Consider the following 13,218-nt stretch of genomic DNA (forward strand, 5'->3'; position numbering starts at 1 on the left):
AATATTTTTTAATTCAATGATCCATGATTATGAAAAGTATATCCTTTTCATAATCATGGAAAGTATATACACAAACGTGTAAGATAAGACCTTGCTTTTGAAAAAACTGGCTCACCTTGTAGATTAAAATAAAATTAAATTCCTATCAATATTACAACAAAGATATCCTCAAGATGGACAAAGACTGAACGGAAAGTTCCAGAAACTTGATAGAAGAAAAAATAAAATATCTTTGTAAACTAAAAGTGAGGAAGAAGTATTAAAGAAAATCCTAAAGCACAAACCAAAGCAGTAATAATAGTAGTAATATTAACAATTCACTTACATCAAAAATTTTAAAGTATACCACTGATAAAGTTAACAGATGATGAATTAGAGGGAAAACATGTGCGTCTAAAACCAGTTAGGAGCTAATCGTTAGAATACACTGTTGCTGTTGTTGCTGTTGTCATTGCTTAGTTGCTAAGTCATGTTAGACTCTTTGCAACCCCATGAACTGTAGCCCACCAGGCCCCTCTAGAATATACTGGAAACCCCTAAAGACCAACAGTAACAAACCAAGGAAGAACACGAATAGGAAAACATGGGAAAGGCTATGAATAAACAATTTCTATAAGAACAAAGACAACAAACTACAGGCTTTTAAAGACATGTGCAAACTCAGTCATTAGGGAAATGCAAATTAAAACAGCAATGAGCATTCACTTCACGCTCATTAGACTGACAACATTTGAAAGCTGGATAACAGGGGACTGTAGAGAATATGAGTATGAACAAAGCACCCTTTCATGAACCCTCAGTGCAAACAGCTCTTCTGGAGAGCGACCTGACAGTATTCAGTGTGCTAAGCCATTGAGGTTTGTAAATAAATCATGATTTTGTCTCTCCTGACTAAACACGTAGATTGACACAATATGGGGCACTGGTGCTTAAAACAAATAAACAAATATGTGACACTGATGGTCAGGGAGCAGGCACTGAGAAAATTGTTAGAGAGGCTGAAAAGATGGTGATGTTTATTATATTTGGTTAACTGCTGCTTGCAGTGACCTGGGACATAGACCCCACGTACCTCATGAACTTGTAGCTCTAAGGGAAGGGCTGGGAAACAGAACCGTAGTAATGCCTGTTGGCTATTATTAACTGTTTGGCAAGGAACTAAAAATAAAGAGATGGCCTAGTTTACAAATATATACTCCAGAAATTCAGGCAGTGTTACAAAGTTGGAAAGACCTACAGTTTGCCTGATGCCAGATCTTAAAGAGATGGAGAAGGCTTTTGAGGAATAAGGACCCTAAGTGATACAGAACAAAGATCAACCTAAGAGTGTAGTGCTTTATTTTTTTCTTTTTTAACTGGAGTATAATTGTTGTGATAGTTTCTGCTGTACACCAGTGTGAATCAGTATATACATACATACATATATGTATGTGTGTGTGTGTACACGCGCGTGCCTGCATGCTAAGTCACCTCAGTCATGTCTGACTCTCTGCAATCCGACAGACAGACTGTAGCCTGTCAGGCTCCTCTGTCCATGAGGATTCTCCAGACAAGAATACCAAACTGGGTTGCCATGCCCTCCTCCAGGGAATCTTCCCAACCCAGGGATCGAGTCCTAGTCTGATGTCTCCCACATTGACAGGCATGTTCTTTACGTGTGTTTGTGTGTGTCTGTGTGTGTGTGTGCTAAGTTGCTTATATATATATTATCTCCCTCTTGAGCCTCCCTCCCACCCATTCCCCCATCCTAACCTAGATCAGCACAGAGCACCAAGCTGAGCTCCCTGTGTCATCCAGCAGCTTCCTGCTAACTATCTATCTGTCTCTATTCTGCCCTGCAAATAGGTTCATGAGTACCATTTTTTGAGATTCATACATATGTGTTAACATACAATGCTTGTTTTTCTCTTTCTGACTTACTTCACTCTGTATGACAACCTGTAGGTTCATCCACATCACTATGACCGACTCAATTTCATTCCTTTTCATGGCTGAGTAATATTCCATTGTACATATGTACCATGACCTCATCCATCCATCTGTTGATGGACATCTAGGTTGCTTCCCTGTCCTGGCTATTGTAAATAGTGCTGCAATGAACACTGGGATACATGTCACTCTTTCAATTATGGCCTTTTCAGGGTATATCCCTAAACTGGGTTTCCCGGGTCACATTGTGGTTTTATTCCTAGTTTTTAAGAAATCTCCACACTGTTCTCCATAGTGGCTGTATCAATTTCCATTCCCACCAACAGTGTAAGAGGGTTCCCTTTTCTTGTGGAACTTTATAAAATCTTCCAGTAGAAAAAGAAAGAAAAAAAAGAAACAAACTCAGGGTAAAGTTCAGCGCATTAAGGACATGACCTTCCATCTGCTTCCCAGTTGGCCTGGAGGTGCCCCCTTAGGCTGAAAGAGGTGAGATACAAATGAGAAGCAAAGCCATCACGTACCTTTGAAAACTGTGCCTTACAAAGAACTTAGGCATGGCTACTGGCTCACAGAACTGACTAGAAGTAAACAGAAGTTTATGCCGTGTTTAAGATATCTGCATTACCAAAGAAGCACCCAAAAAAAGGCCTTCGAATGTTTGAGGCTAAAAACATCCTTCCTTGCTCAGGACAAAGCTTAAGAAAGCTCTTTAGCCCCAAGGAGAGCATTTTCCCCAAATCCCATTTCTTGTATTGTCAAGAGGGAAATAGAAAAGAAAGAGCATCTGGAAGGGCAGGCCTGGAATCACAGAGGTCCCGGACCCTACACTTCTGACCTGACTACAATTTAGACCCTTGCCATTGCCCACATCAGCCCCTCCCAGGCCTGCCTGAAATGCCAGCCTCCACACCCATTTTCTAAATCTCGTCCTCCTCCAAGACCCAGCTCAGTCACCACATCCACTATGAAGCCCTTTGGTCTCAGGGCTTGTCAACTACAAATTGACACTTGCCTGTAAACTACAAGATGGCTCTTGCCAATTACTAAGCTAACATGTTCATCGATTCTAAAACAGAGCATAAGCTCTCTATTTCACCTAATTTGATTAGGGAGATGATTAAAGTGTCTTTTATTATATAGATTATCAATAATCATCAGTGAGCACTTCACCACACCAACTCTATGACAGGGCCTGTGCTTCCTGGCACATACTTTGAGGCTACTGCATCCCCTGCCATCTCTATTAGCATATAGGAAACAGAGAAGTCAATACTACACTTCAGGTACATTATGAGTTACACAGCTCCCACCAGGTGACCGAGGCCCTCAGCCACTCTCCCGGCTTGACACGTACAATGTAAACCGAATACTGACGTGCAACAAACTTGCAAATGTGACCGCACAGAGAAGAACGTGAGAGACAGATGTCAGCGTATTCTTCCAAGAGGAAAAAGGAGGCCCTTCCAGTGAGTGGAGCGATTTGAACCCAGACGTGATGCAAGATAAAAATGCAGAAACTGCTAGTTAAACTGATGCGTTTATGAAGTGACTTTGTTCAGAAGACTAGGCAGAAGTAGAGTAAGGTGAGTGAGTCTACATCTCCCCCAAATCTAGGAACTATAGACGCACTTGCCTTTCATCTCGGAGATTCTGATTTGAAAACGGAAACGTCTTACGACGTCATCGAGAGGATGTTACCCAGAATCTTTACTGCGCAGCCCACTGGGCTAACACGTCACATCAGTGCTACCCACAGAAATGCAACACACGTCTCATAGTCCACCTTTTAAAAAGATATAGACACAACTATTTTAATAATAGATTTTATTTAACCTAATGTATCCAAAATATTATCATGTTTACATGTAAGCAGTATAAAACTTATGATGGACATTTTATATATATCCTGTTTCTCATACCTCTCAACTCTTACTGGCTATGACCCACTAGAGTTTAGAGAAAAACCCAAAAAGAATTCAGAGTTTTTGAGAAACAGAGATTAGCATATGTTTACTAGATGCTTCTGAAAAAAAACATGCTTTGCAATGTTTGAAAAGGCCTCCATGTTATTTTCTTCAAATGTCGGTCAACACAAGTCAATGTATACATCCAAATCAAAGTAATCAAATAACATATAAGAAAAATAGAGCACAACATATTATTCTATTTATACAAAGTACAAAAACAGGGCTTACACTTGGGGGAGGGGTATGACTTGAAAGAGGTGTGAAGGGCCTTCTAGGGTAATATTAGTAAAATTCTATGTTTCCAGGTGCTGGCTACACAGATGAGCTCAGCTAGTGAAAATTCATTAAGCTGTTCATTTATGATATGTGATTCCTGTGTGTGTGTGTGTGTGTACATGTAATCTTTATATGCACATTGTATCTATGCATATATATACAACTTCAATAAAGAGTTAAAGAAAACAAAAGAATAAAGACTTGGGATTCTTTCTTTAGTAAAATGAAATGATTTAAGGATCAAAACTTTGGATATAAAATGGCATCATTTCATAAAACGTAAGTAGCTCAAACATTGTGGCATAAAAGACCTATGAGGCATAAATTCTCCTGTTTGCATTGGTGAATAAATCAAACGTTATCTTTCCTTTCACCTTAATTAATTTGAATGTTGACCATGTAATTTCAAAAATTATCTTCAAGAGCATATTTTGAAATCAGATGGAGTAACTTAACACTGTTTGAATATGTGGATGAATCTGTATTTCAGGATACATGTATTTCTTAGATACTAATCTACTCCAGCTCTTCCTTATCTGCACATGAAATATGCAGCATAATCCTTTGGGATCTCTTGGAAAATCTGTTCCTTATGAGAAACTTGGAGCTTAGCATTTGCCAAATATAACATTGCAAGTTTTCAAGGTCACTGTGACAAAATATACCCATCCATTTCCAGCTGGATGGATGGCTCGCCCTTGGACTGCCAGGGACTGCCCCTTGATGAGAACCACTGAGTTAGATGATCCAAGATTAATATCTATTAACTTCGTGACTTCCACAGAAAGAAACTGCTGCATTACCTTCAGTAACAATGACTGAAGAGAAACACTTGGTTTTTTAAAAAAAAAAAAAAAAAAAAAAAACCTTGTATTGAAATATTGCTCAAGAAAGATAAGCTGATTTCTTCAAATCCATGGTGAGCTAGTTTTTAGTGAGTGGGCCAGGAATGCTAAGTGTCTGGAATGGTCTCCCACAGTTCAGAATTATCTTACATTCAGTGCCAATAACCCTCCTCTTAAGAAACATTGAGAGCTATTTGTGTTGATAAAATGTAGTTAGAGCACCTAGAACTGGGTTCTCATAATAACCTATTCTTTCCAGTTAAGACTGGAGCTGTCAAGGAGGTAAGCGTATTTTTATGTGTAAAGAAAGGGATCATTATTAAATATCTGAGAGAGTAGGATGTGCACCTCTTCTCAAAGATGTGCTGGTAAAACCCAGGAGGGATTAACTAAGTACCCTGGAATGAGTGCGCCTCCTAGAGTAGGCCTCTCTGCTTCTATCAGTGTTCTCTTTTAAAGCAAACAACTCTTGTGTGCTGAATTTGTGAACAGTACAAACACATGTCCTTTTACCAGTGTCAGAACAAAACTACTTTTTTATACTCATTTCTTTTTCAAAAAGAGATCCCCAAAATAACACTCCAGCACTTTTGTCAGTGATTTTCAAAATTGAGCTATTTTAAGATCGCATTATTCCTAGATAATGTTCAGAAAGTGATGGGCAATCTGGATATACACTTTTTTCTTGTACTTTGTCCTAGTAAAACTTTTAAAAGGCAAAGCTTACCAATAAGAGTACCAAATCAAATGTCAAGAAAGTATTTCCAGTGTTAGAATAATAAGTGCATGTGCCTCAAGTTAAACTGTGCAGAAAGTTGTTACAGTCTCTTGAGTTTTCAGCTCTGAAATATATATCAAGTTAAATTTAGTCATGGGTGTTCTAAGATGTCCTTAAGGAGTGAAGGAATCTTTTTGTTCACTTTTTATATCTGTTTTTATACCTGCATATCTGTGCAGAAATGCTTTTACCAGAATTACTCATTAAAGTCATTATTGACCTCTGGAAAAAAAAAAATATATATATATAACATTCAAAGAAAAAAGCCTTATTATCAATAAGAATCATTATTACTTTAATTCTATTTCATATGGTGATTAAAATACATTTTCAAATGTCTAGAGTATTGCAAAGAAAGAGCCAAAAGAAACCCAGGAAATAATGGAAGATCAAAAAAATGTGAGATCAAGACTAAACATTATCTTCTTCAAACAACTCATTTTCAATACCTCTTCCTCCTCTCCACACACACACAGCCCCCAACCACACATCTGGCACCAAATAGATAGAAGCCAATAGAAACTAAGTTCAGAACCTATGGTGCTGACTGAGTCTACAATTCTTACACAAAACAGAACTCTATCAGTTCAAGGGAAGTCTTGCCTTACTTAGGTCACGCCCATTAGATAGAGAAGAGGTGACTCCAACAGCCAGCTCTGGGATGGAGCCCTTCTTGTCCTCCCAAGATACTGCATACCTGCCTTGAGAACAATTCTGCTGTATTTTAATGGCTAGTTTAGTATCAGTCTTTTCCTACTTAAACTGGGAACCTCTGAAGGGGAAAGTACAGGCTTGGCCAAAAGTTTGTTCAGGTTTCCCATTATATTGCATGGAAAAATTCCAACCAAGTTTTTGATCAACCCAATATTTACTATAATGCCTGGCACATAGTAACTACTTCTTGAATTTAAAATACTTTTACAAAAATAAAAGAAAATGCCAAAAGACCTAACTCTAAGGTTAAAAAATATATTAAGTCATGAATTCACAATAAAGCATATTTATTATGGTTCAAGTCAAAATCTGAGTGTAAAGTAAGGAGAGGATAGATATAGGCCTTTAAAATGTACATGCTATGCTATGCTAAGTCGCTTCAGTCGTGTCCGACTCTGTGCGATCCCATAGATGGCAGCCCACCAGGCTGTGCCATCCCTGGGATCCTCCAGGCAAGAACACTGGAGTGGGTTGCCATTTCCTTCTCCAATGCATGAAAGTGGAAAGTGAAAGTGAAGCCCCTCAGTCGTGTCCGACTCTTCACAACCCCATGGACTGCAGCCTACGAGGCTCCTCCATCCATGGGATTTTCCAGGCAAGAGTACTGGAGTGGGTTGCCATTGCCTTCTCCTAAAATGTATATAACCCTTTTTTTTTAATTGCCCAAGAAGACCCACCTTAAGGGTCCTTAGCATCCTGGAGAGTTGCTAAGATTTGTCTGATACACTACAATATGCCCAGTGCATACTGGAATGTTTCCTAGGCCCATGGTACATCCAAGATAAATAGTAATCAAATGAATGCACAAATAAAATAATTGTCACAACGCACTCAGTTACCATTTCTACAGTGCTCTCTAAAACTCTCACTAGAAAGCTGCAGAGTCCAACCCCTCATAATCATATAATCACCTGCTGGTCAAAATGCAGATTCCTAAGCCCACCTCAGGGTTCTCCAAAAAAATAGAACCAATTAAATATGTTTGTGTGTGTATGTGTGTAAGAGAGAGAGAGAAGTCACTTCAGTCATGTCCAACTCTTTTCGATCCTATGGACTGTAGCCCGCCAGGCTCCTCTGTCCATGCGATTCTCCAGGCAAGAATACTGAAGTGGGTTGCCATGCCCTCCTCCGGGGAATCTTCCCAACTCTGGGATCAAACCATTGTCTCTAGCATTAACCTGCACTGGCAGGCAGGTTCTTTACCACTGGCACCACCTGGGAAGCCCATATATATGTATACATACAGAGAGAGGGGGTGGGGAGAGAAAGCTACTTATTTAAAGGAGTTGGCTGGCATGGTTACGGTGGCTTGCAAGTCCAGAAACCATATGGCAAACCCAGAAGACAGGAAATTCAAGTAAGAGTTAAATTCACAGAGCAGGTCAGCAGATTGGAAACTCAGGCAGGGTTTCTCTGTTGCAGTCATGAGGCCAAATTCTCTCTCTTTCAGAAACCTCAGTCTTTGTCCTTATGACCTTCAACTTATTGGATGAGATTCATCCACATTATGGCTTCCCTGGTAGCTCAGAGGTTAAAGCGTCTGCCTGTGATGCAGGAGACCAGGGTTCAATCCCTGGGTTGGGAAGATCCCCTGGAAAAGGCAATGGCAACCCACTCCAGTACTCCTGCCTGGAAAATCCCATGGACGGAGGAGCCTGGTAGGCTACAGGCCATAGGGCCGCAAAGAGTCACACACGACTGAGCGATATACATTAAACTGCATCCACATTATGGAGGGTTATCTCCTTTACTCAAAGTCTATTGATTTGAACATGAATCACAGCTTAAAAACACTTTCACATCCAACATTTCAGTTGACCAAACAACTGACCACTATAACCTTACCAAGCTGACACATAAAATTAATTATCATACTCACCCTGAAAAGTTTGTCTAAAATGCAAGTTTATCTGGAGGTGGGGCTCAGGGATGTGTATTTTTAACAAGCAACCCAGGTGATTCTGATTAAAGTGTTCTATGGAACCACAGCCAGAGAAAGAAAGCAATTTATATGTTTCCTGGGTAAGCTTTTGGAGCGCATGATATTACCCACATTCTGGAATTTGAAAGCAGTAGTATGAAGTGTTAATATCACTAACATGGCTAACACCACTAATACTACAAATGTCACAGAAAGATAGACACAGTTGGTATCAGGGTTCACTCAGAAAAGCAAACATCCACCAGTTGCTCTTTCAGCACAGAGAATTTAATGCAGGGAATTGTTTAAAGGACTGAAAAAGCAAAGGGAGCCCTTAGGTAACCCAGATATAATTACTGGAGGTAGCAGCCTTCCTCCTGCGGTCTGGAGGAACAAAAGGAAGCAACTGGAAATATCAGAGATTGGGAGCCTGGAATAACAACCCTGCAGAGTGAGGACCCTGACCTCCAAGGAAATAGGCTACTTGACAGACACTGGCGTTTTGGAGCTTGGAGGAAGGACCCCATGGAGTTAGAATCAGGTCTCTGAAGGAAAGGACATTAGCTGTCTGGAGCTGTATCCCTGGGGGAGTGCAGTGAGTCTGATTCTGAGAGTGGGGAAGGACTAGCCCCAGCGGCCATTGCCAGATGAACAACAACTTCTGGGGCAACACTGTCAGGACAGGAAGTTAACCAAAAGGAGCAAATCCTTCTTACTCCTCCATCCTTGCACTCTCTCTCTAGTGCCCCCTATCAGCAGAACCTAGCAGCGAGCCGGCTGGCACCCCGCTAAATCCCAGCCTCTATGCCCTGGAGCACAGCACAGGGAGGGAGGTGAGCTTTGAAGCTGACTGTCAATAGCTTGGTAATCCAGATACTGACGTTACCAAGTAGACACAGCACCAGATCAAACAGCAGCATCCAAAGGGAAACAGACAACCTGGGCTAGATGTAATAAAGAACCTCTCTGGCTTGGACCAGCACATCTCCTGTTTGTACAAACTCACACCAGGACCTTCAGTTCAGTAGTCCAAAAGCATATATCAACTTCAGCCATTTATAAACCAAAAGACTGGGTGAATTTAAGTAGATTTAAACACAATATGGTCCAGATGTAACATCTATAAACAGTAAAGCCTACAGATATTCTAACACTGCTGCTGCTGCTGCTGCTAAGTCACTTCAGTCGTGTCCAACTCTGTGCGACCCCATAGACGGCAGCCCACCAGGCTCCCCTGTCCCTGGGATTCTCCAGGCAAGAACACTGGAGTGGGTTGCCATTTCCTTCTCCAATGCATGAAAGTGGAAAGTGAAAGTGAAGCCCCTCAGTCGTGTCCAACTCTTAGCGACCCCATGGACTGCAGCCTACCAGGCTCCTCCATCCATGGGATTTTCCAGGCAAGAGTACTGGAGTGGGTTCCATTGCCTTTTCCAATATTCTAACACAGTGCTTCTCAAAGGTTGGTCCCTGGAGCAGCAACATCAGCTTCACCTGGGAATTTATCAGAAATGTGAAGTCTTGCCCCCAATCCCAGACCCACTAAATATGAACCTCTGGAGATGGGACCCAGCAACCCGTGTTTGAATGAGCCCTCCAGGTGATTCCAATGTACAGTTTGTGACCCAGTGTTCTAGCTTAATTCATCAGATTTCTGAACTGGAGTGTCTCTACTTACTGTTCCCTGATGCACCTTCTCTAGCTCTCATCCTGTCATCAGTCATTTTCCTGGTACAAATGATTGATTACTAGCAGAGCACAAATTATAAAAGTTCTCTGTTTCAAAAAAAAAAAAAGTTCTCTGTTTCTTCTGTCGCACTCAAATATCTTGCCTGTTTGTATCTATAATTTTTTTAGATTTGCCCTGTAGTGTAAGGGCCCAATTTTAAAAAGGAAAAAAAAAGTACTATTTTCCATTTTAGTTTTAGTAATATACTAAGTAATGAAGCTTTTCCTGGTTCCCGGAGCAATCCAACTTTTCAGAAACCTTTAAAATAAACAAAGAAAATTCAGTTAATAGGCACAGACATAAGGAAATCAACTTCCTAAAATTAGAGTCCTGGAGAGGTCACAGCATATAACCAGACTGAGAAGAATTAAATGCATTACTGTGCTTTTCTCCAACTATTCATGTTTTTTTCCATATTACTGTTTTCCTCCATAGTTATACAGGAAAGGATAGATTTGACACATGAAAATGAGAGAATTAAGTTAACCCCAAAAGAAGTTTTCTAAAACACAGGTTGCACACTTGGTGCCCAGGGGCCAGGTTAAGCCGACAGACATGCCATATTTTACCCATATGCTGTTTTGTTTGCATAAAACTTGCCAACCTGTTTCATTTCACTTATTTATGGACTTTATTTTTGGCGGTGCTGGGTTTTCCTTGCTGTGCGGGGTTTTCTCTGGTTGCAACGAGCATGGGCTATTCTCTAGTTGCTTCCCTGGCGGCTCAGGCGGTAAAGAATCTGCCTGCAATGAGGGAGACCTGGGGTCGACCCCTGGGTGGGGAAGATCCCCTGGAGGAGGGCATGGCAACCCACTCCAGCATTCTTGCCTGGAGAATCCCATACACAGAGGAGCCTGGCAGGCTGCAGTCCATGGGGTCGCAAAGAGCAACCAAGACTTTTGACTCTAGTTGCCGTGCTTGGGCTGCTCACTGGCGCCTTCAGAGCGTGGGCTCAAGGGCACCGTGGCTTCATTAGCTATAGTTCCTGGGCTCTAGAGCACAAGTTTAACAGTTGTGGCATACAACTGTTGCTTAGCTGCTCCATGTCATGTGGAATCTTCCCAGATCAGGGATCGAACCCGTGTCTACTGCATTGGCAGGCAAATTCTGTATCAGTATGCCATCAGGGAAGCTCCTCCCAATCTTTTAAGATTGAGAGATTTTACATAAAAACGCAGAATTTCAGTCTCTCTTGATTTAGGCCCACTGGACCTCCATTCCTCCACTCCTAGCATAGCAGTCAGAGCCCTGCAGCAGCTGCTATCCTGGAAGGGCAGACAGGCTGTCCAGAGTCCCCACCTACCTACCTCACTTCACTCACACCAACCTTTCTGATTTCTACCTTATATCCTACTCGAACTATTTCTAGATTGGGAGCATGGTATCCTCTGTCCCTTTAAACCCAAAAAAAAAGTTTCACTTTATAGACCAGGTCCACTGAAATTGCTTTTTTGGAGTGACATCCACCATTTGTGGTCGGGAAGATCTACTGGAGAAGGAAATGGCAACCCACTCCAGTATTCTTGCCTGGAGAATTCCAGGGACACAGGAGCCTGGTGGGCTATAGGCCAATTGGTCACAAGTAGGCAGACACGGCTGAGGGATTTGCACTTCACATCCATCGTTTGTGGAAGGCCGGCCCGCTCACCTGGACCCTCGGCTCTCATCACCTCCTCTGCCCCACCTGAGTGCCTCCCTCTCACCCCTCCTGGCCCTCTCCCCTTTCTTTTACTATTGGAACATGGCACAGATTTTTCAAAAAGCCCTGAAATTAAAACATAAAACACCTCCTTGAGCCCAAGACTAACTTGAAGGCACCATCTGGCCTATTCCACACCCACCCTTTCTCTTTCCCGCCTGATTCCTCACTCCCTGGTTAGTCCCCAGTCTGCTGCAATCCAGCACCCACCCCACCACTGACTGTAATGTGTCTGGCTGATGTCACTCATGGCGTCCCAGCTGCCAAATCCAGCAAAGTCGTCTCACTCTGCATCCTGCCTCCAGCCTTCCTTGAAGTCCTTTCTGAATCTTCCTCAGTCTTCAAGCATCAGCTCAGCCTCCTTGGAGCTTCTCCAGGGGCCTCAACTGGTCTGAGAACCTCTCTGAGCCAGTCTCTTCTGACACCCTGTTTCATCTCGTCACCCAACTCGAGACATTGTACCACAACTCTTGCTTATGAATCTGTCTTCCCCATGGCCAGTTAAAGGCTCCGCCTCATTCACCTTTGTATGTACAGTGACTGGATACAGGAAGTGGTTTCTGGAGAAGGAAATGGCAACCCACTCCAGTATTCTTGCCTGGAGAATCCCATGGACAGAGGAGCCTGGTGGGCTACAGTCCATGGGGTCTCAAAGAGTCGGACATGACTGAGCAGAAGGAAGTAGTTAACAAACACCTATTAATAAAGAAATGAACGGATGAATGATTGAACGAACCAAGAATTAAAACAGCTTTTCAGTTTGTTAGGAGTATGAAGGTCTGAAATTCCTCCAGGAGAAACATTTTGTTCCCAAACTTGGCTTTATCTGGGAGGCCACCCTACCTAAAGCAAATTAAATCAAGTGTAGGGGAAAAAAAAAAAAAAAAGTATATGCTTATCTCCCTTCCCTGCTGTACATTTAAGAGTTCGGCACAGTAATGTCCTTCAATATCTACCAGAGGTCTTAAGAAGGTTCTACTCACAAGTGTTTTACACCTCCCAGTGCACAATGATAGAAGCCTACTCACAAAGACCCTGTGTTGAAAGAGAGAGGAAGACCACCCGAACCGTGACATCTAGAGATTTGGAGTAATCGAAATTATATAAAGGGATAACAAGATAAGAATGAAATAAACATGCCTCAAAGTCCTTTCGTAAATCACTTGTTGACATCATCACACAGAAGCAGCTGCATGTAGTAACAAGGCTAGAGAGTTACTCCCCTCATTGCTCCTTCCTTCCTGAGTTCTGCGGTCCCCAGCTCCACTCTGGCTGGCAGAGAGGTGGGGTGGACAATAAAGCATGAGGTTTGAGGTCTCGGCACAGACATCCTACCTGTGTTGGCAAGAAGGAGGGACGGTGG

The sequence above is a fragment of the Bison bison genome, unplaced genomic scaffold, assembly GCF_000754665.1.
Source record: "Bison bison bison isolate TAMUID 2011002044 unplaced genomic scaffold, Bison_UMD1.0 scf7180017864146, whole genome shotgun sequence".
NCBI classification, from domain to species: Eukaryota; Metazoa; Chordata; class Mammalia; order Artiodactyla; family Bovidae; genus Bison; species Bison bison.